Genomic DNA, 23,013 nt, shown 5'->3' with positions numbered 1-23,013 from the left:
GAGGTGGTTATCGGGATGGGGTCAGATGATCCCTAATTACACCTGCCAGGCACAGAACAAGAATGTGGCTGTCACTGCAGGAACCACACCAGCATTCTCTGCCCATATTGGGACACTGTTTGAGCTCTACAAAATACCACAGGTATGAGCGTGGTGGAGGGATGGATCTGGAGGGACTGAAGTTTTCCTCCTTGGTGGAATTCTGTGGCCACTCATGTGGAAAAGAAGAAAGTGGTTTTGCATGTCTCTCTAATAGGAAAAAACCTACCACAGATAGTTCTTGAAATGGTGGATTCATTATTTTGGTGTGTGAATCTGAGAGAGGGATGAAGTAGCCAGAGGCTAGCGTCACTGTCTAAAGCAGACCACAGGAGCTTCTGGAAGAGTGGTTGCCCAAATTCTCTCAAAGGAGTGGAAGCTAGATATTCTGAAATAATCATACCCTAGTTACTTATCGAATAGTTAATAAAATTTTATATGTAAACATGTACTTAAAACCACTTTACACTCTTCAAATGCTTTACAAATAGTCACAAACTTAATCCTAATATAAGACAATGAATAGGTAACGTTATTATAGGACTTTTTAGAGATATAGAAACTAAGATGGATAGAGGTTATTTAACCTTCTCAAGTGCGCTAAGCTAGTCACAGTAGAGTCAGGATTTGAACCCAGGCAGTCTGGCTTCAAAGCCAAGCTTCCCCTCAATCACTTCTACCATCAGATAATATTGCTTCATACTCACAGTGTTAGCACCAAGAATGTAAGTTTAGCTAGCTGATCATATGAATTTTGTTGAAATTCTGTTTATTTTTCTTCCAGAGAACTCAACATGGAACACTTGTTCTCTTTTGATTCAGACAACCTATGGAGATTTTGATCCTGTACTGAAAGGTAAGGACTAGTTTTCCTCTCTCTATCAGATAGCTCACAAGGACACATCTCTAGTCTTCAGAATGGTCTCATTGTTGACACGTTTTGGCTGGACCTAGGTAGGAATCTTAGTATCAGTTGATACAAAAGGTGAGCAATTCCTCTGGGAACTTAGAAGAGAGATGACTAGGAATGGTGCCTGCCTGTGACTAAGATACCTGTGAGCAAGAGGACGTACACTTCAAAAGATTGGACATGCATAGCCAGAAGCACAGACTCATCAGCCAATGTGTTTATCATTTATGGTGACACAAGTAGATTAATAAATGTGAGCACTGCAGGAAACCATTATTTAACCACTCAGAAGGTGGGGATCACTACATCACAGTGGGATGCTTCTTTTATTCCACTTCACCCCTTTTTCCATACCTACTATGGGAGTCTTTCCTTTGCACACCAGAACTTTGAGATATCTGGATTTTAAACACTCTCTATGGACAGTTAGCCCCTCTAAATACCAAGAAGACTTTTTCTTTACCAAATGATGGCTTGAACTTTTCAACTGCTCATTTGCAGGAACTGAATGTGGAAAATTTTGGAGTGTCCATTCAATGCCTCCCTGGAGTCTCTGCCAAAGGAAAAATTAGACACGACTATGTCTGGATCCGGCTACTACATCTATGATGCTGTGGATGTGGTGGCCTGAGCCCTCCATGAAATACTTCTTATAAAAGCAGAACAGGGGTCCATAATGGATGCAGGCCAGCTCATGTTTCTCCCTTAGCAGGTAAAATTCTCCCTTAAATAGGATTCTCATTATTGTTCTTTTAGGATCTGAGAGTTATTTTATTTGGGTATCGAATTGTGATTGTCACATTGTCACAGATCAGCAGTGACTTGTGCATAATGAATTACTGTTCTTTCTTACAGGTTGCAAGTAAACCTCTAGTGATTGTAGGGTCTAATTAGCAACAGTGTCAACTCTTTTAACTGGAAATAATTGATTAAAAACTTTCACTGTGAGAGGTAAGTGCTCAAGAGAAAACAATGACAATTCATCCCAGGGAATTAAAAAATTCAGGGATTTCCAAAATCTAGTTCTGGCCCTATCCCTTGATATCTTAAATGCTTCTGGGGAAAGGACAATTTATTTGAACTTCCTGCATTTTTCTAGAAAGGCTACTGATAGCTAAATAAATATTTCCCCATTGAAATTTAAAATGACTTTTGGAAGCAAGGAGTTTGATCCCCTTTTTACAGATCAGAACCCCAATACTATGAAATATATTTTAATTCCCCAAGTCCTTATCAATTCTACTTAGATGAATTTGTACATGAACCTAGACTTTTATAAATCCAAAACCTATGAATAATGTGTCATGAAACTCTTGCTTTCAGGTACGAGGAAGTGAATGTCATGTCAGATCTAAATACACACATTTGTTGTGAATATATATTTGTTTATGTATATATACAACCATATATATAGTTATGTATTATACAAATATCAGTTGTACATTTATATAGAAATTATATCAATTAATGCGTGAAGATTCTGTACTAGGAGCTTTCATCTCTTCTCTCTCATTTAATAAAATATTTTGTTCAAAGGTAGGAAGAAGCAGGCTGTCTTTCTTTGTCTCTTCTTGAGCTCGAGGAAACTCCCTAGCACCCTTAAAGCAAACCTCCTTGCTCAAGGTACAGCTCAGGTTTAGCCCCACAGCACTCCCTGGACGTGGAATCTTCAGGAATGGTTTAAACATCACCATGTGCTCTCTGAGGGCAGACAAGAATGCCTGCTTGCTTAAGCGTGCAGAATAGTAAACACTCCCCAAATTGAACTTATTCAGAGGATGAATAATATAGAGGGGAAAAAATCTAATTGCTGGGCAACTCAGTATCCCCACCAGTTCGAATCTGGGTTTTCTGCCTTCAATTTCCATGCTCATTTCATCTCCCAATTATGTCTCCCTTTTAGCTCCACCCATTCCTAAGAAACACCCAATTTAAAAAAAGCACTGGAGCTCACGTGTCACTGGATGAGAAAAGAAACTCTGTGTCACAGCATGTAATTCTGAACTATATGATTTTCCTAAAGGTCTTGGACTTCAGGTGAAAGTAAGGGAGTTTGTTCCCCAGGAACCATGTGGTCAAGGTTTCATCATACATGAGGAGCTGATAGACTGGGCCATGGGATTCAAAAAGGTTGCAGACAAGTCGATCTTGGATTAATCATCTACATCACAAGATAGAGAGCATATATGAAAATAATGGTGAAATCATTTAACTCATAACAAAATCCTCATTTGTTGATATAACTTTTCTTACTGTCCAAGAGATATTGAAAGGACACTTGCAATTAAGGAGATATTCCTGAATTTTGAAATGCTTTATGCATTACAGCAGGACAGTGAGGCTACCAATTTAATAGGATGAGCTGATAAAAAATTGATTGAATTCCCATTTAAGCTGAAAAAGTGTGAATCTCATGTGCTTGCAAATTTATTGCTCTGCATGCATTGTGCCCTGAAGATATAACAGATGCTGATGACCTAGACTTTTGATGATTTAAAGATACAATTCAAATTGTCTTTGGCCATATGCTTTTCTTCCAGAAAACAAATTTTATTCTCTTTAACGAGAATCAAAAGAATTGACATTGAGGGTTTTTTTAAATATTTTAATATTTTATTAATTTTCCTTATATTTCCATCTCTTCATCCCAACTTTATACATTCTTGTAGAAAAATTCACCATCAGAAAAAAAGATTCTTTTGGCTCCCCAGGAACTGCATTCTTCCTCTTCTTCAGATTTCCCTTTAGAACTCAGTCTTGTAAGCCATCCCTCAAGATGCTATATTATATCATTCAAGCCTGTCCCTGTGTCTTTGGTGTATAATCTACCTGACATTAAATACATTACTAAATAAATTCAATAATTACAATTTGTACTAATCAAACAATTCTCATATAAATGCATTGTATGAATTAAAATATTATTTTATATTAAGGTAAAATCTGCTTATAGTTCAAAAAAGTAATCCTGGAATACCATATTCAGAGTCACAATTGTTATTGCCAGATGCCCCATTCCATAAAACAAACAAGTGTCCTAGTCATTGAGATGGAAAATTTTTTAAATCAGTACGTATTTTCGTGTTGGGAACTCTTTTCTGCAGATTGACCTTGATTTTATTTTGCTTTCCCTGGGTGCATCAATCATGTCAAATCTTATAGGTGATCTCTAAGATAAGTTTTGAGATAATTTAAACAATATTATCAATTATTCAATATTATTAAATAAAAAATATTATCCAATTATATAGTATTGTTCAGTATCATCAATAATTCTCTTCTTTCAAACTCCCCACTCTGGGTGTAGGACGTTCTGTCAGCCAGGATTCAGGAACATCCCTCAGGAAGAGAGAGCTACCTGCTGCTTTGTCTGTGTATTGTGCCCCGAGAGAGAAATATGTAATCAGACAGGTATGAACTGACAAAATTACACAATCACTTTCTCTTACCTCTTCTTTGTCTCCAAATAAAATGTAAAGGATCTGAGAGTAACCAATAGCATCACATTTCTTCATTATTTTCTATTATTTCATTCACTCATTCAATACATTCATTTAGGAAATCAATACATCGTTTCCATGTTAGGAGTTAACTTGATCTGGCTTCCTTATACTCACATTGTTAGGTTCTGCTGAAGCAGCTCTTCTCAAGGGAATACAACCCTTAAACCACATGTTGTGTTAGGCAAACACTTAGAGATTCCATAGCACCATATACTCATCTTGATCACAGAATAACACACATGGAATTACAATGGAAGTAAGTGTGGGTGTCTTTAGCACATGCCTCCTATTCATATCTTTACACCCAAGGTGACGAGCACTATGCCTTACACATAGTAGGTGTGCAAAAACCGGAACTAAAGATTCAATAAATGAATGGATATATTATATTATTATTACTCTAGTAGAAGACATAAACAATGAACTGAGCATGCAAACTTGATAAGATAAAGGCCCTGCTTTCCAAGAAATCATAGTGAGGTACATGTGAAAAAAGAATAACAGGGCAATTTGAAAAGTGCCAAAATAAAGGTAGTTAGAGGTTAGCAGAGTCAACAAGAGTAGATAGTGTTACTTGGATAAATCAGATAATTCTTCATGGAAAGCTTATGTTTGAGTTGAGCTTTTAAAAATATGGGGGGATTTTTCAGTTAAAGATGAAGAGGGCCTCTTGGCAATAGATGTTTGAGCAACAAAAGTTATGTAAGATTAATAAGTTCTGGAGACCTACCATCCAACATGGGCCGATAGTTCACAATACTGTATTGTAGACTTAAAAATTTACTAGGAGGGTAGATTTATGTTAAGTATTCCTACCTCAAAAGAAAAAAAGTATTTTAAAAAAGGAAGTTAAATAAAAAAAATAAAGAGGACAGGAGGAAACATTTGGGGGTGATGAATATGTTAAGGACTTGAGTAGTGATGGTTTCACGGGTGTATATTATCTCCAAACACATTAAGTTGTATACATTAAATATGTACAGCTTTTTGTATGTCAGTCATACCTCAATAAAGTGTTTTTAAAATGTTTTTATGTGGCATATTCAGACATTCAGAATATGACTAATATGACTGGAATGAGATGATAAAAGACTGATCATGGATGATGATGGAATAGGTAAATAATGAAAAAAAATCCCATCATATTTAAAGTACAATATTCCAGTCTTACCAAACAAAACAGCAAACAATTCATATATATTTATTACCAAAGTTATCTCTACATTGCTAAATGTTCTGTCCAGTAAGATAATTCATGAAATAACATATTACAAAAATAATAATGGGCTGGAGGAGAGAGCATGTTTACAAATTATGTTTGTTGTTAGAATGCATCTGGCTATAAATTAAAAAGAAAAAAATCTAAAAGTGTCTTTTAAAAAATATTTATTATATCCCATAAAAAAGACCAGAGTAATTTACTACGATGATTCTTTGCGCCAGAAAAAATAAAAGCACAATTGTTGCATTATAAAGATGGAGAAGGAAATACGTTTCATTCCATTTGTTATTTACTTGATGAATGTTGTCATAGATATCACTTTTTACAAAAAAATAGTGAAAGAATTTATAAAAAGGCCAGAGATAGAATGACTCCAGGTTTAGGGAAAGGAATGAAGAAAAGCTATTCAACATCCAGCTACCTGTACAGTCTAAGGGTGCAAGGAAAGCATCGCCTCCAGCCCCGCCGCTGGAGCTGATTTCCTCCCACTGTGAGGTCGGCCAGACTTATTCCAGCCCCACCCCCGCCTCTTCCCGCCCCTGGAACTGGTCTCCGCGGACAACCTCCTGGCCTGGTTCCGCCCGCAGCCTGGTCCCGGCTCATTGCCCCGCCCGCACCCTTGTCCCCCCCCCCCCCCGACCCCCGGGCCTGGTGTCAATCACACCCTTGTCCCCGCCCACAGCCCGCCCCTAGAACTGGTTCCCGCCCCTAGATTTCGTCCCTGTCCCTGGTGCTGACCCAGCCCGCGGCCCAGCTTCGCACTCACTCTAGACACTGGAGACCTCCCCCGAGGCTGGGGTGCGCGGCCCCGCCCCGCCCGCCGCCTCAACCCGGAGCCCCCAAACGTCCGTCCTCCCCGAACGCCCGCCCGAGACCGGAAGCGGAAGCGCGGTTGGCGCCGTGGATGGAGCGGGAGGTCTGCGCGGTGTGTCCAGTCTTCTCGGCGCGGACGGGATTCCCGTGGACCTTCGGCCGAAGGGGCGACGCGCGGTGAGTGGCGGGCGGTCCCGTCTCCGGTCGCGGTCCAGGGAGGGGCCTGGGCCGCGGGCAGCCCCGTCGCGGCCCGGCGTCCCCCCGTCCCCCCGGAGCCCCGTGTACCCCGGGCTGTTCGCTCAGGGCGCCCGAGGCTGCTGTTCCTCCCGGCTCCGGGCGCCGCCGGCCCCTCCTCAGAGTCCCCGTCACCGTCCTCCGTGTGATTTTGTCCCCAGGGGGCTTATCCGCGTCTGGAGGCGGTGTTTGGGTTGTTACTAATGGGGGCGCTCCTGGCATCTAGAGGGGGAGGCAGGGATGCTGCTCAGCGTCCTCCAGGGCCCAGGACGGCCCGACAGAGAATCATCCGGCCCCAGATGTCAGTGGTGCCGAGGTTGGGAAACCTGCTCCAGGGCCTGAAAATCTCCCGAGCCCTGAATGAAGTGTGGGAATTGTTTACCAGTCAGCGAGCCACTTACAGGGTCCCTAAATGACGAGCTTGTTTAAAGGGTCCAGAGTCAGCAAAGTGAGTTGAGCGAGTCAAGTGCACACAGCACGGAGCTGCTTCTCCCATCTTGGGGAGCAGGTGGCTGGAGAGGAATCGGGAAAATCCAGTCTCAGCCAACAGTTACAGTTAAATCAGTAAATACGAAAAAGAAAAGTAAGTGGGGTGGGCTTTCCTTCCATCACCTGTATTACTCCCTGTAAAAGGCCTCAAAAGCAATCTTTGCTTTTTTTTTCCGTTAGAAAAGAAAAGTGTCTGTGGAGCTCAAGTTTGAGTTGGAACCAGGCTCAGGGTCCACCTGTCCTCGCTGATCCGTGGATTTCTGTGTGACCAGGTGAGTACCCTGTGGACCTGGTACCAACAGGTGCCAGCAGCCTCCGCTGTGCAGAAGACCTGCCAGTGGGCTTTCCTGGGCTCAGGTTGTCAGCACAAGGACTCACTGAGAGTGAGGGTATCATGAGAAAAATTATTTATGTTTGATGGATTATATTCAAGGGAAAGATGGTAAGGTGTGTGAGGCTCTGTGTGTAAATAATTCAGAAAATACAGTTATTTGCAAAGAAAAACACATTAAACAAATATATGTAAATAAGTGTAAATATGTGTAACAGTAAAGAAATATAGACTTACCTGCATTCCGAATTCTCAAAAGTCAGGATTTCATCTATAAATATAAATATATAAATGTTTTACGTGTATATGTAGTATTACAAGACATCTCATTAAATATTAGCAGGGATGCTCAGCAACATTCCTCAGGCCTATTCAATTTGACTTCTAAAGACCTATAAATGCTCCACAAAGATTCAAAATCTTACAGACGCCTGGAGAAAAATATGATTTGAACTTCTTTATGTTAGTAACAGAAATGGAAAGTTAAATTGACCAGCAGCCGGATTTATTTTCAGCATATTGTTGTTTATGAGATTTCAAATCATTTGGAGGAATATTAAGTAACACCTTTTAGATAGAAGGGTAGGGCACTAGTCTCCAAAAAGATTGTCCTCTCCACCTCACATTCTAAAGGGAATTAACTTTGCTTCTTGAATCCTTTCTGAAATAACAGTCTGGTGATTCACGTTGAAGACAATCTTGTTAAGTAATTTTATATATAATTGTTGGCCTCTCCTAATTGTGTGTGTATGTCTGTGTGCCTTTTTCATTCTAGCATTCCTGGGACGTTCTTGAGGGAATGTGTGCTTGTCATGCAATAGATATTCTTTGAGTGCACAATTTATGGTGACCCACCATCCTCATTTATTCAGAACAGAGGGGTTTTCCAGGACACAGGACATTTAGCGTTCAAACCAGGATGGTTCCTCATCTGATGAGCCAGGCCCTGGGCCAGATGCGTGGGGACCTGGAGAACCAAACAGACCTTGTCCCACCTCCATGGGATTTATATTCTGTTAGGGAATTTGGATTTTAGACAGTTAATGATGAGAGTGATTTGGGAGTTTGGCACAAGGGGACTAAACCTGAGGGGGCAGGGAAGCCCTCTTGAGAAGGACTGATATTTAGCTTGAGAGCTAGAGTTGGGACTGGATTTAGGTGGTTGGAGGGTTAGACTGGAGTGAGGGTGTGGGAGTGTGTTCAAGAGAGCGTTTCAGGCAGAGGGACCCGCAGGAGGACACCCCTGAAGCAGAGAGCCTGGTGTGTCCATGAACTGAGAAGAGGGATGGCTGAGCCGAGTCAACACAGGGGGAGGGGTGTGAGCCAGACCAGCGAGGGGAACAGGCTGCAGCAGGTCAGACGTGACTTTGGACTCTGTTCTAAGACCAGTGGGAAGACACTGGAGAGGTGCGAGCAGATGGGTGATGTGATTGGCGTTTGGTCTAAGCATGTGGGTTAAAATGGACTTCATGGTTAAGAATGTAGACTTAAGAGGCAGATAGGAGGTGTTGGGAAGAAGGTTACGAATAAGGTGATTGTTCCCTAGGCCTGGATGATGGCTGTGGAGTAGGAAAGAAGTAGAAAGAAAAGACCTTGGAGTGTAGAACCGCGAGAACGTAACGGTACTTTCTTGCCTGGATGTGTCAGATGGCACAGGGCACTGACTGTGCTCCTCGCTGCTGTCCGTGCAGACCTGCAGGCGCCCCCTCACCCAGGTCTGTGTGTTCACCCCACTTAGCCACTCACAGGCCTCCCTCCACATCTTAAAGGAAGTCAGGCCTTACTTGTGAGGGGGTTGTCGCAGACGGGAGACACCGAGGAGAGCCCCTCCAGGCATCAGAGCAGCCCCTTCAGCCTCTCCCTCAGGCTCCTCCCCCTCCACTCTCTCGCTTTCCACCCTCAGAAGGACCCCTGCTCAATATTCCACGTCCCCATGTTCTTCCTCCCTCAGGCTTGAGAAGGGTGGGCAGCCAGTGGGGTGGACATTGTCTGTACCTTCCACTCTGACTCCCGCAGGTCCTGGGCTGGACAGAGAGCAACTCTACTGGGAGCTGAGCCATGAGAGCCAGGGCATCACCCACCTGAGCTCCTTCATTCTGGATGGGGACAGCCTCTACATCAGTGTGGAGGGGCTGTGCTACAGCCGTGCTCTCTGTCCCTATCATAGTTCTGTGTTGCCTCCATTGCTCTAAAGTGAGCTGTGATCCATCTCTGTCTCCTTCTGGTCGGGGTGCAGTCTTCTGGGGTGATGACTGGGGCCAGCCACCTTCCATCTCGTTTCATCCCCCCTGAACACCCCTCCACTCTTCCCCTCTGCTTTTCCCTAAGCTTTTCCCACAAAGCTCCCTACATCCTCCCTCTCCCTTAATCCTTTATGTTCACCCCAACTCTTGCTCAGCTCCTCTCACCTTCTCTCCACAGCTGACACCTATGGAGCTGTGGCCCTGACTACTACCAGTGAGTATTCCTGGCCCTCATCTCCTGGGTTCCATCCCCATTTGGGGTTGGGGAGCAGTGGTTCTCCTGCACCCACTGTCCTTGGTGAGAGAAGGACCTGGAAGGGCCCTAACTCATCCCTTCTCTCTCTCCCGTGTTCTGGTGGAGAGTTCCAGCCCAGGGTGAGAAAGCCTTAGTGACAGACGTGTTCTCCACCACATTCTGACCCCACGTGGTTTTCACTTTAATTCTCCTAAAGCCTCGCCCTTGGTCCTCCTTTTCCAGGTATCCCGTATGTCTGTCCAGTGTTCTGCCTGTCCATGTGTCTCTCCTCTGTTCAGTCTCTCTTGTTCACCTATCTCACTTTCTTGGGCTCCTCTCATCCACAGGCTTGCTCATCCCTCTACTCACACAGTCACCCCTCCCCTCACTCTCATTTATGCTTCACCTGTGAATGGTGGTCCTGGGACAGCCACTGCTGGAGCCCGGGTGAGCCTGGGGGCTCCTCCCACTCTGTCCCTCCCTGAGACAGCCCTCGCCACAGCTCCCGAGCCGGCCACCACGTCCCTGCATACTTCATCATCACCTGTGCCACCAGAAGCCACCACAGGTGTCTGGGGGCCCCTTTTCCTTCCCAAGAGAAGCTCTCCAGCCCCACACCTCCACCAGCCAGTTGTGATCCAGGAGCTGGGAAGCCACAGTGTGAGATTCTGGTTTTGAGGAAATGGTGCTGATCACAAAGATTATACCAATGATTCAGTCTGAGGCCAGCCCTCAGAGAGCCCCGAGCCTCGTGAAATTAACACACCAATATAACACTGTGTGGGAGGTTTCGGGAAGAGGCACTGGCATAGTTTGCAGAGGAAGAGCTTGCTAGAGAAAGTTGCACCTGAATAGAGTCTTTAAGAATGAGCAGGAGGGACCCAGGCAGGTAGAGGATGAAGAGTTTTTCTGGCAGAGAGGATTCCATGAGCAAAGGCTTGCACCAGAAACAACATGCCATATGCGGAGAATTGAAACGAATTTGGGTTGCGTGAAGCATGAAGTTTAACCCGCGGTACATGGATAAAATGAGACTGAAAGGTCAGCAGGAGCCAGATTGAGTAGAGCCTTGAGTGCCAGGTCAAGAAGGTTGAACTAACACTGAAGGCCATAGGGAGCCATGGTGGTACTAGAGCAGTGGTGGCCCTAGTGAGGTATTCATTTCAGAAAGATCCTTCTAGTGGTCCATGTAGAACATCCTTTAGACAGAGCATCCAGTGAGCCTGCTGGGGTGTTGGTCCGGGTGAAGGAAGTTAAGTCCCCTGAGCTGGGACAGGGATGGAGAGGGAGTGTGTGTGAGGACCAGTGTTCAAGGTGAATGGGTGTTACTGGGAGGGAGGAGGAGCTGAGCAGATGTGCTGGTTCTGACTTGGGTGACCACACGGGTGGGTGGTGGTGCCCCTGGGAGAGAAGACGACAGATGATAATGAGTGCAGGACTCTGGTGTGGTCTCAGGCCAGCTCTCAGTGATGGCCATCGCTCTCCCTCTCGTCTTGCAGCTTTGGGACACAACCTGAAGACCCTCACAGTCACCTTCCCCATCTCCACCCTCCAGTATTCATCAGACAGGAGCAACGGCTCAGCCACGTTCCACTCCACTGAGAGGGTCCTGCAGAGCCTGGTGAGACCCTGGTCCCAGCAGCTCCTGTTGGGTTAAATCCCACCCAGCCCCTCCCCCAATCCCTGTCCCTCCTGCTCCTCCTCCTCCTCCTTCCTCCCCAGCTGGATCCTTGTTCAAGAAGAGCAGCCTGGGCCTCTTCTCCTTGAGTTGCAGACTGGTCTCCCTCAGGTGAGACCCTCCCCTGAGTATTTGCCCCTAATGACCACTTTTGTTACCACCCCTCTCTCAGTCTCCCCCCTGTCCTCCCATTTCCTCCTTCCTGTTCTGGCCCCCACCCCAGAGGTTTCAGGACCTCTCTCTAGATTCCCCATGTACCTCTCTCCCCAGGCCTGTGAAGGATGGGGGAGCCACCTGTGTGGACGCTGTCTGCACCCACCACCGTGACCCCGTGGGCCACCATGCCTCTGTGCTGGGAGCTGAGAGTCTCCACCTGTCTGCTCTTCCTCTCGGTGGCTCCAGGCTCTGCACCCTGGAGTTTATGCATGCAGAGAGAACACCAGCTGCATTTCCGCAGCATCAGCTGGAACCACAGCAACCCGGAGCCCACATCCTCGGAGTATACCGCCCTGCTGAGAGTCACCCAGGACCAGGTGGGGTCTCCCCTGTCCCGTCTCTCCTTGCCCTGAAGGCACCCTCATTCCTCTGCCTGACTTACATCTGTTACATGGTTGTTTCAATCCTTCACATTCCCTGCGTGTCTTGGTTCTCTCAGTTTCCAGAGGTGATATCCTAGCTGCCTTCCCCATTTCTCACGTGGGTAAACTGAAGCTCAGAAAGGGGAGTATTGTGTCTAAGGTCACACAATGAGTTAGGGGCAGAGCCAGGATTTGAAGTCAGGTCTCCCTTGCCCCAAGGTCTGTGATCTTTCACTGGCTCCAGTGGGGCCCCGCATCCCCAGGAGACCTCCATCTCTCCCACTCTCCCTCCCGTTTGTTCTAGGTCACCAAGCTCTACAGAGGCAGCCAGCTATGAGACATATTCCACTCCTGCCTGGTCACCGACTTGATGTAGGTTGAGGAGATTGGAAGCATTGGCTGAGCTGGTGACTGATGGCTCTGAGCTCCCGTGACACATCCTTGATCTGGAAGTCACTGACATGGTGCCCATTCTCCCCCACATCCCTATCAGCTAATCTTACCATCTCCTTCCATAGGTTTTTCGGGAGTTGAGAAAAGCATTAACATTTGGGGCCACCAACCTCCAGCATCATCCTCCTCCTCCTCTTCTGGAGACTTTCAACAAATATCAGCAGTCTAACTGTGCTCTCCACTAGTGGAGCCGCTAACCACATGGGGCAATTGAAATTTTTTATACACCTGGTGGAATACGATTCACATATTGTGTGTGTGGGGGGGCTGTATTTTTTAGGTTTTTCTATATACAATATCTTCTCCTCTGCAAAACAAATAGTTTTACCTCTTCTGTTCCAATCTGGGTTTCTTTTATTCCTTTTTCTTGCCTAATTGCCCTCATTAGAAACTCTAGTACCTGTGATTAACATATCAGATGAGGGAAGACATCATGGTCTTGTCCCTGGTCTTAGGGGGAAATTTTTAGTCTTTCAGCATTGAATATGGTGTTAGCTGTGGGTTTTTCATTGAAGCTATTTATAGGTTGGGAAAGTTTTTTATATTCCTAATTTGTTGAGTGTTTTCTTTTTTAGACATGAAGGGCGTTGTATTTTGTGAAATTCTTTTCTATGTATATGGTCGAGATTATGTGGTATTGGCCGTTATTCTATTAATATGGTGTATTACATAATTAGTTTTCAGATATTAAGCCACCGCTCCAACTAGAGGTGAGAGATTCAGACGTTTTCAAGTCTTTTCTGGGCGTGCCACATCCCTGAGCCCTTGTGGCCTTCCAGATGCCTACAAATACACTGGAGCTTTTCAAAGCCCCCTGTGGAGATCTCATTCCCCCAATTTTTCTTCTAAGTTGTCGGCTCACCTCTTGCCTGCCTCTCCTGGTGTCACTCCCTCAGGCAACTACAATAGAAAACAATTAGCACTGATTGTTTTTAGCTAGTGCCTTGTGGACAGACTTTCCACCTTGGGCAAGCTCTGAGTCTAGTAACGACAAGCCCTGAACATGGGGCGTTTTCGGGGAGCTGCCAGGCAGGTCAGCTAGTTGCAGTTGGGTGGGGAGGGGTCTTTTCAGAGCTCCACACCCATTATGGCTGCTGTGCTGCGGGTTGTCTCAGCCACCATGGTTCTGAGACTGACGGTTTTCACAGTTATGGAGGATGTTGTGAGAGCAGGATGGGAATAGTGCAAGTTATAGTGCCACAAAGTTTCCTCCCTTTATCAAGATTCCACTGTGTGTCTTCACTAAACCCTCCTCAGATTCTTACAAGCCTTTGATTAATTTCTAGACTTCTGAAAAGATGATTTCGACCATTTTTACCAGTGTTCTCATTGTTTTTATGCATTTGCAGAAGTCCTTACTCCAAAGTTTGAAAAATGTTCTCCCTGTAGTTATTTATTTATAAATTAATTACTTGAAATGAAATTACATGAGAAATTCAGTTCCTCACTCACACACACTAGCCACATTTTAAGTGCTCGATAACAACATGGGGCTAATAATGAGTGTATTTGGTAATGCAGACAAATGTTTACATTATTGCAGAAAGTTCTCTTGGACAGGACCCAGAAGCAGGGAATCTAGAATCAGGGTAGAATTCCAGACACCCTTGATCATCCTTTAGGTCCTTCCAGGTCTGTCCCCCACAGTAACCACACTGGAGTGGACTCCCTGTGTACCTTGCCGCCTTGGCACAGAGACTGGACAGAGTTGCCATCTATGAGGAATTCCTGTGGCTGACCCAGAATGGTACCCAGCTGCAGAACTTGACCCTGGACAGGAAGAGTGTCCTTGGGGATGGTAAGGCTCCCTGGTCATTGGGAAAGGAAGTGAGGCCATTCTGGGGACTCTGGAGGCCTAGGGCTGAGAGAGCATTGAACTTTCTCAGGCTGGCAGGAGGTGGCATAGTCCCCCAGTCTTTACCCACCGTTGAGAGAGAGAAAAGGACACCAGTGTAGTATGGGAGGCCCTCACCTTCTCCGAGACAGCTCTGTGACCTCAAGCTAGTCACCTCCCCTCTCTGGACTTTTGTTTCCTTATCTCTGCACTGAGAGCCACTGGGCCAGATGGTCAGTGAGGGCCTCCAGCTGTGTGTGAAGCAGACTTACAGGTTTGGGGGTGGTTGTGGTTCCTGGTCCACAGGCTATAGTTTGCCAAGTCCCGCTCTAGATGAGCACCAATGCGCTAGAACTTTCTGCAGTGGTGGAATGCTCTATCTGTGCTGTCCAGTGCATAGCCGCATGTGGCTGTTGAGTGCTTGAAGGATGGTATTGTGACTGGTCTTTATTGTTACTGATTTTTAATGTTACTGAGGTTAGAATTTTTATTTTGTTTAACTAAAATTAATTTTAATTCAAAAAGAGACTTGTTGCTGCTCCATATCAGACAGCACTCCTCTAAGAGGTTGTCTGGGTAGAGGTACAAGTAGGGGGACCTGCACCCTTCCCCCCATGCCCATTGGGTGCTGCGTTTCCTACCCTCCTGGAATTTATGTTGTAGCTGGCAATAACAAGAATAGAGAATTGAAAATTATCAATTATTTGATGTGAACAAACTCATACTTGCAGGTGGAAATCAGAGAAGACTTCCTGCAGGATATTACATTGTAGGTTAATCCTAGAAAATGAATATTAAGCAAATAGATAAAGGAGAAGGGGATGAATGTGTTTCTAGGCAAGGAAGAACACTTTTGAGTGGGAATTTACAAATTTAGAGAGATCCCATAGGCTTGCCAACTGTGATGACACATTCTCCCCCAAGCCGTCCTAAGAAAGTCCATCTCAAATTCAGTCCTCTGTGCCCAGAGGTATGAATTTGGTTTAATTTATTAAACTTTTGTTCTGTGATAATGGTCTTGGATTTTGTAGCAAAGTGTGCTCACTTTTTAGAGATGGAAACTAAAATGGTGTGAAACATGATGATGTCTACTTGACTTTAATATTTCATTGAAAACATGGGATGAATCAAGGGTGGCAAGTGTTAATAATTTATACATTGATGAAATATTGTTTTAATTGAATAGAATATACATGGTTAAATTAGATGATGGATGTTTATGAGACTCTCCCTTTATTTTTCTGTGTCTAAAAAGTTTTATTAAAAAGAGTGAAACACACTCACATGCATTCTCCATTTCATTCACTTCCAGAATATTCTCCCAACAGAGATGACACCTTGACTGAGAAGCCTGGTAAACCTGCAGGAAGCCCCAGCCCACGGTAGGGGGCGAGTATCTTGATGCTGTGCCTCATCGAAGAGAACCATGCGCACAGGGTCTTGGATGATGAGGAAAGTTGGCCAACCCTTGTCAAGGATGGTTGAGGCACAGTGGGGTCAGCAGGAGCCCTGGGGCAATGACAGGAGGTGGCTCATCCCAGCACTTGTCTCCGCAGACCACCCCGTCTGGGCTCTCATCCTCATCTGCTTGGCGGGAATCCTGGTGCTCATCACAGGCCTCATCTGCTGTCTCCTGGTAAGGCATGACGTGTTGCTTGTCTTCTTACTATTGGGTTGTAAGAGCTCTTTATATATTATAAATACACGTCCTTTTCTAGGGATATGTTTTGCAGATGTTTTCTCCCAGTCTGTGTGTGGCTTGCCTTCTCCTTCACAACATGAGTCATTGGGGAAATGTAAGTGACAGTCATCCTGAGATTCCACCATACTTGAGAATGGCTAAAATTAAAAAGACTGACTATAGCAAGTGTTGTTGAAGATGTCAATTCACTGAAACTCTCATCGAGTGCTGGTGAAAAATAGCTTGGATGTGTCTTTAGTTATTACATACGTCTACCCAGCCATTCCTCCCCTAGGAATCCATCCAAGGGAAATAAACCCGTATGTCTATACACAGACTTGTACACACATGTTGATAACAACCAATTTATAGTAGACAAAAACGGAAAACAACCCAAATGTCCATCTACGGGTGAACGGATACACAAAGTGTGGTCTATCCCCACAGTAGAATACTATTCAACCATAAAAAAGAATGAATTATTTTTTTTTCATTATTTTATTGAAATTCTAAAGCGTGTTAACATTGTGTAATTTCGGGTGTTCATTATTATTTGTGAATTTTTGTATAGACTGCATCGTGCTCACCACAAGTAGTCTAAATTTTATCCATCACCATGCATATGTGCCCCTTTAACTCTTTCACTCAACCCCCAGCCCCCATCCCCTCTGGTAACCACTAATCTGTTCTCTTTATCCCTGTGTATGTTTATCTACTACATATGAGTGAAATCATGCATATTTGTCTTTGTCTGGCTTATTTCATTTAACATCATACCCTCAAGGTCCATCCAGGTTGTTGCAAACAGAATGATCTTGTCTTTTGTTTCTGGCTTAGTAGTACTCCATTGTATATAATACATAGCACATCTTCTTTATCCATTCATCTGTAGCAGGGCATTTGGGTTGCTTCCATGTCTTGGCTATTGTGAATAATGCCGCAGTGAACACAGGGGTGCATAAATCTCTTTGAATTGTTGATTTCAATTTCTCTGGATAAATACCCAGTAGTCGGATAGCTGAAAGGTATGGTATTTCTATTTTTAATTTTTTGAGAAATCTCCATACTGTTTTCCCTGGTGGCTGCACCAGTTTGCATCCCCACCAGCAGTGTGTGAGGGTGCCCTTTTCTCCTTATCCTCTCCAACATTTGTTATTTTTTGTCTTGGGAATTATAGCCATTCTGACAGGTGTAAGGTGATCTCTCATTGTAGATTTGATTTGAATATCCCTAATAATTAGTGATGTTATACATCTTTTCATGTGTCTGGCCTTCTGTATATCTTCTTTGGAAAAATGTCTGTTCATATCCTCTGCCCATTTTTAGATTGGATTATCTGTTTTTTTGTTGTTGGGTTGTTTGAGTTGTTTATATATTTTGGAGATTAACCCCTTGTCAGCTATATGATTTGCAAATATTTTCTCCCAGTTGGTGGGTTGTCTTTTCATTTTTTTTTTTTTTGTGAGGAAGATCAGCCCTGAGCTAACATCTGTGCTAATCCTCCTCTTTTTTTCTGAGGAAGACCGGCTCTGAGCTAACATCTATTGCCAATCCTCCTCCTTTTTCTTTTCCCCAAAGTCCCAGTTGGTGGTTGTATATCATAGTTGCAGATCCTTCTAGTTGCTGTATGTGGGACGCAGCCTCAGCATGGCTGGACAAGAGGTGCGTCTATGCGCGTCCGGGAACCGAACCTGGGCCGCCAGTAGCAGAGCGCGCGCGCTTAATCACTAAGCCACTGGGCCGGCCCTATCTTTTCGTTTTGTTCATCGTTTCCTTTGCCTTGCAGAAGTCTTTTAGTCTCATGTAGTCCCATTTGTATATTTTTTCTTTTCTTTCCCTTGCCAGAGTAGACATGGTATTGGAAAAGCTGCTGCTAAGACCGATGTCAAAGCCTGTACTGCGTATATTTTCTTCTAGGAGTTTTATGTTTCAAGTGTTAGATTCAAGTCTTTTATCCAGTTCGTTTTAATTTTGGTGTATGGATGAAGATAATGATCTACTTTTATTCTTTTGCATGTGGCTGTCCAGTTTTCCCAACAGCATTTATTGAAGAGACTTTCCTTTCTCCATTGTATGATCTTGGCTCCTTTGGCAGAGATTAACTGACCACAGATGTGTGGTTGTCTTTCTGGGCTTTCAGTTCTGTTCCATTGATCTATGAGTCTGCTTGTGTGCCAGTACCATGCCATTTTGATTACTATAGCTATGTAATATATTTTCAAGTTAGGATTGTGATGCCTCCAGCTTTGTTCTTTCTTCTCAGGATTGCTTTGGCTATTCGAGATCTTTTGTTATTCCATACATATTTTAGGATTCTGTGTTCTATTTCTATGAAGAATGTCACTGGGATTCTGATTGGGATTGCATTGAATCTGTAGATTACTTTAGGTAATATGGACATTTTAACTGTGTTTATTCTTCCAATCCATGTGCATGGAATATCTTCCCATTACTTCAGGTCATCATTGATTTCTTTTAATAATGTCTTATAGTTTTCACTGTATAGGTCTTTAACCTCTTTGGTTAAATTTATCCCTAGACACTTTTTTCCTTTTGTTGCAGTTGTAAATGGGACTGTATTCTTGAGTTCTCTATCTGTTAGTTCATTATTAGAGTATAGAATTGCAACTGACTGGGGTGAGTTGATTTTGTATGCTGCAACTTTGCTGTAGTTGTTGATTATTTCTAATAGTTTTCTGATGGATTCTTTAGGGTTTTCTATATTTACAATTATGTCATCTGCAAACAGCAAGAGTTTCATTTCTTCCTTTCCAATTTGGATTCCTTTTATTTCTTTTTCCAGCCTAATTGCTCTGGCCAAAACCTCCAGTACTATGTTGAATGCGAGTGGCGAGAGTGGGCACCTTTGTCTTCTTCCTGTTCTCAGAGGAATGGCTTTAATTTTTTCACCATTTAGTATGATGTTGGCTGTGGGTTTGTAATATATGGTCTTTACTGTGTTGAGGTACGTTCCTTCTATACCCATTTTATTGAGAGTTTTTATCATAAATGGATGTTGGATCTTGTCAAATCCTTTCTCTGCATCTGTGGAGAGGATCATGTGACTTTTATTCCTCATTTTCTTAATGTGGTGTATCACATTGATTGATTTGTGGATGTTGAACCATCCCGGCATCCCTGGTATAATTTCCACTTGATCATGGTATATGATCCCTTTAATATATTGCTGTGTTCGATTTGCTGATATTTAGTTGAGGATTTTTGCATCTGTGTTCATCAGTGATTTTGGCCTGTAATATTCCTTCTTTGTGCTGTCCTTATCTGCTTTTGCTGTCAGGGTGATGTTGGCCTCATAGAATGAATTAGGAAGTGTTCCATCTTCTTCAACTGTTTGGAATAGTTTGAGAAGCATAGGTATTAAATCTTGTTTGAATATTTGGTAGAATTCTCCAGAGAAGCCATCTGGTCCTGGACTTTTGTTTTTTGGGAGGTTTTTGATGACCATTTTGATCTCTTTACTTGTGATTGGTCTGTTCATTTTCTCTATTTCTTCTTGATTCAGTTTTGGGAGGTTGTATGAATCTAAGAATTTATCTATTTCTTTTAGGTTATTGAAATTGGTGGCATGTAAGTTGTTCAGTGTATTCTCTGATTGTCCTTTTGATTTCTGTGGTATCTGTTGTAATTTCTCCTCTTTCATTTCTAATTTTATGTCTTTGAGCCTTCTCTCTTTTTTTCTTAGTGAGTCTGGCTAAGGGTCTGTCAATTTTGTTTCAATCTTCTCAAAGAACCAGCTCTTTGTTTCATTGATCCTTTCTACTGTTTTTTTAGTCGCTATTTCATTTATTTCTGCTCTAATTTTTATTATTTCCCTCATTCTGCTGACTTTGGGCTTCATTTGTTCTTCATTTTCTGGTTCTATTAGGTGTAGTTTAAGGTTACTTATTTGGTATTTTTCTTGTTTGTTGAGGTGCGCTTGTATTGCTATGAATTTCCTTCTTAGAACTGCTTTTGCTGCATCCCATAAGAGTTGTTTTGTTGTCTTTTCATTGTCATTTGTCTTCAGGTATTTTTTGATTTCTCCTTTGATTTGTTCATTGATCCAATGGTTCTTCAATCGTGTGTTCTTTAGTCTCCACATATTTGTGACTTCCCCATCTTTGTTCTTGTAGTTGATTTCTAGTGTCATAGCATTGTGGTCAGAAAAGAAGCTTGATATGATTTCCATCTTAAATTTATTCAGGCTTGCCTTGTTTCACAACGTATGGTCTATCTTTGAGAATGTTCCATGTGCACTTAAGAAGAATGTGTATTCTGCTGTTTTGGGAGGGTATGCTTTATATATATCGATTAAGTTCATCTGATCATATGTTTCATTAAATTCCACTATTTACTTGTTGTCTTTCTCTGCATGATTTATCCATGGATGTAAGTGGATTGTTCAGGTCCCCTGCTATTATTGTGTTGCTGTTAATTTCTCCCTTTAGGTCTATTAATAGTTGCTTTATATTCTTTTGTGCTGCTGTGTTAGGTGCATATATCTTTATAAGTGTTATGTCCTCTTGGTGGAAAGTCCCCTTTATCATTATATATCCCCCCTCTTTGTATCTCATAGTCTTTTTTATCTTGAAGTCGGCTTTGTCTGATATAAGTATGGCAACACATACTTTCTTTTATTTGCCATTTGCTTGGAGTATTGTCTCCCATCCCTTCATTCTGAGCCTGTTTGTTTTTAGAGCTGATTTGTGTTTCCTGGTGGCAGCATATTGTTGGGTCTTCTTTTCTAATCCACCCCACCACTCTGTGTCTGTTTGGAGAATTCAGTCGATTTACATTTAGACTGATTATTGATACATGAGGACTTAATCCCACCTAATCTATATTTCCATTGTTTCTCTTCCCTTCTGTTTCTGACTACCATTTCATTTTGGGGGTTTTCTGTGGAGGTTTTCTCCTTTTTTATGATCTATGGCTCTGCTCTGATTTTTTGTTTGGTGGTTACTGTGAGGTTTGTATGAAGATCTCATAGATGAGATAGTCCATCTTCTGATAACCTCTTATCTCCATTAATCTAAGCAGGTTCCATCCCCTTCCTCTTCTCTTTCTGAGTTATTGTTGTCACAAGTTATTCATTTTTGTGTTGTGCATTTGTGACTAAGCTGAAGTGTTTATAGTTACTTTTGATGCTTTCCTTCCCTTCTTCTTTTAAGTTATAATTAAGTATTTGCTACCCTGTTGTGAAACAGAGCTGTACCTTTCTGATTTTGTCTGTCTATTTATCTCTTTGCTCAAAGCTTTGTAGACATTTGCCTTCTTTTTGTTTCAGGTATGAGGGCATTCTTCATCATTGCTTGTAGGGGAGATCTAGTGGCAATGAACTCCCTCAGACTTTGTTTATCTGGGAAAACTTTTATTTCTCCATTGTATCATAAGGATCGTTTCACTGGATAGAGTATTCTAGACTGAAAGTTTTTGTCTTTCAGTATTTTTAATATATCATTCCATTCTTTCCTTGCCTGTAAAGTTTCTGCCAAGAAATATGCTGAAAGCCTGATAGGGGTTCCTTTGTAGGTTATTTTCTTCTGTCTTGCTTCCCTTCATATTTTTTCTTTGTCATTGGCTTTTGCCGATTTTACTATTATATGCCTTGGAGAAGGTCTTTTAGCATTGATGTAATTAGGCATTCTGTTGGCTTCATGTATTTGTAAGTCTGGTTCTTCCCCAGGTTTGGGAAGTTCTCAGCTATTATTTCTTTGAACAAGCTCTCTGCTCCTTTCTCCCTCTTTTCTCCCTCCAGAATAAGTATAATTCTTATGTTGCTTTTATAATTGAGTCATATATTTCTCCAAGAATTCCTTCATTTTTTAAAAATCTGACTTCTCTCTCCTCGTCCACTGCAAGCATTTCTATATTTCTGTCCTCTAAATCACTAATTCTTTCATCCATAATATCAGATCTATTTTTTAAGGATTCTAGATTCTTTTTTATCTCACTAATTATGTTCTTCATATCCAGAATTACTGTTTTTTTTTAATAGTTTTAGTCTCTTTGATGAAGTATTCCTTTTCCTCATTAATTTTATTTCTGAGTTCATCGAACTGTCTGAATATTCCTGAAACTTGGTGAGTTTCTTTATGACAGTTATTTTGAATTCTCTGTCATTTAGATTGTAAATTTCTGTGACTTCAAGGTTGGTTTCTGGAGACTTGTCATTTCCTTCTGCTCTGAATTTTTACTGTAGTTTCTTATGTTGTTTGATGAACTAATCTTTTGCCTCTGTATTTGTGGTAGTATCAGCTCACAGATTCCACCTGCTACTGCTGTGGGGGAAGCATGAGCTGTGTTTCTGATCCCCCCCATATGCTGGAAGTTGTGTGGGTACAGTGGGTGTTCCCACCCGCTGAGAAAGCATTCACACTGGGCTCAGAGCTCCCGCCACACGGAGGCACGTACCCACTTGTGAGAGCGCAGCACTACTATGGGTGTGTGTGCATCTGGGAAAGCATCTGCATGTGCGCGTATCTGCTGCTGCCTTTTCTCATGCTCATGGCAGCCTCTGTGCTTGGTGGGTGGGGCTTCTTCACGGGTCTGAGCATTGGCCGATCATTGGGACTCCAGTGGCATGGTGGGCTTTCCAGCCATCCAGGAAAGCATTCATGTGCGGGTCCAGGGCTGCTGCCAACACCTCCCAGAGTTGCACCAAGGCGCATTCCTACTTTTGGGGATGCAGCAGTACTATTGGCTCTCACGCCAACCTGGGAAGCGCTCGAGTGTGTGCACAGTGCTGCCATGGAAGGGTTGGGGATAGG

General features: G+C 43.0%; 3 long non-coding RNA genes across 8 annotated transcripts in view; all 3 read left to right on the top strand.

The window, feature by feature from the left end:
* Positions 1 to 1,454: 1,454 nt before the first annotated feature.
* On the top strand, positions 1,455 to 6,556 carry LOC131401610 (uncharacterized). Of its 2 annotated transcripts, none has more exons than XR_009217786.1 (4): positions 1,455 to 1,661; positions 2,853 to 2,992; positions 4,257 to 4,360; positions 6,446 to 6,556. It is a non-coding gene; the product is annotated as an uncharacterized LOC131401610 (long non-coding RNA). The 2 variants fall into 2 exon arrangements; XR_009217787.1 differs by lacking the exon at positions 1,455 to 1,661 and adding an exon at positions 1,835 to 1,900.
* An 852-nt stretch (positions 6,557 to 7,408) lies between these two features.
* Positions 7,409 to 12,210, top strand: LOC131401608 (uncharacterized). Of its 3 annotated transcripts, XR_009217783.1 has the most exons (6): positions 7,409 to 7,482; positions 9,963 to 9,998; positions 10,367 to 10,587; positions 11,519 to 11,640; positions 11,742 to 11,808; positions 11,968 to 12,210. It is a non-coding gene; the product is annotated as an uncharacterized LOC131401608 (long non-coding RNA). The 3 variants fall into 3 exon arrangements; XR_009217782.1 differs by lacking the exon at positions 7,409 to 7,482 and having other exon boundaries at positions 9,687 to 9,998; XR_009217784.1 differs by lacking the exons at positions 7,409 to 7,482; positions 11,742 to 11,808 and having other exon boundaries at positions 9,687 to 9,998.
* A 415-nt stretch (positions 12,211 to 12,625) lies between these two features.
* The window catches only part of LOC131401606 (uncharacterized), a 31,115-nt gene continuing 20,727 nt past the window's right edge, over positions 12,626 to 23,013 (top strand). Inside the window, exons 1-3 of one of the 3 annotated variants that reach the window (XR_009217780.1) lie at positions 12,626 to 12,647; positions 14,376 to 14,526; positions 15,875 to 16,198. This is a non-coding gene — a long non-coding RNA (uncharacterized LOC131401606). Of the gene's footprint in view, positions 12,648 to 12,703; positions 12,740 to 14,375; positions 14,527 to 15,874; positions 16,199 to 23,013 lie in introns of those variants that run through there. The other 2 variants (XR_009217779.1, XR_009217781.1) reach the window with 2 other exon arrangements.

Source organism: Diceros bicornis (assembly GCF_020826845.1).
Source record: "Diceros bicornis minor isolate mBicDic1 chromosome 12 unlocalized genomic scaffold, mDicBic1.mat.cur SUPER_12_unloc_1, whole genome shotgun sequence".
Classification (NCBI taxonomy): Eukaryota; Metazoa; Chordata; class Mammalia; order Perissodactyla; family Rhinocerotidae; genus Diceros; species Diceros bicornis.
The sequence above is the reverse complement of the archived record's forward strand: the minus strand, read 5'-3'. Positions and strand labels throughout refer to the sequence as shown.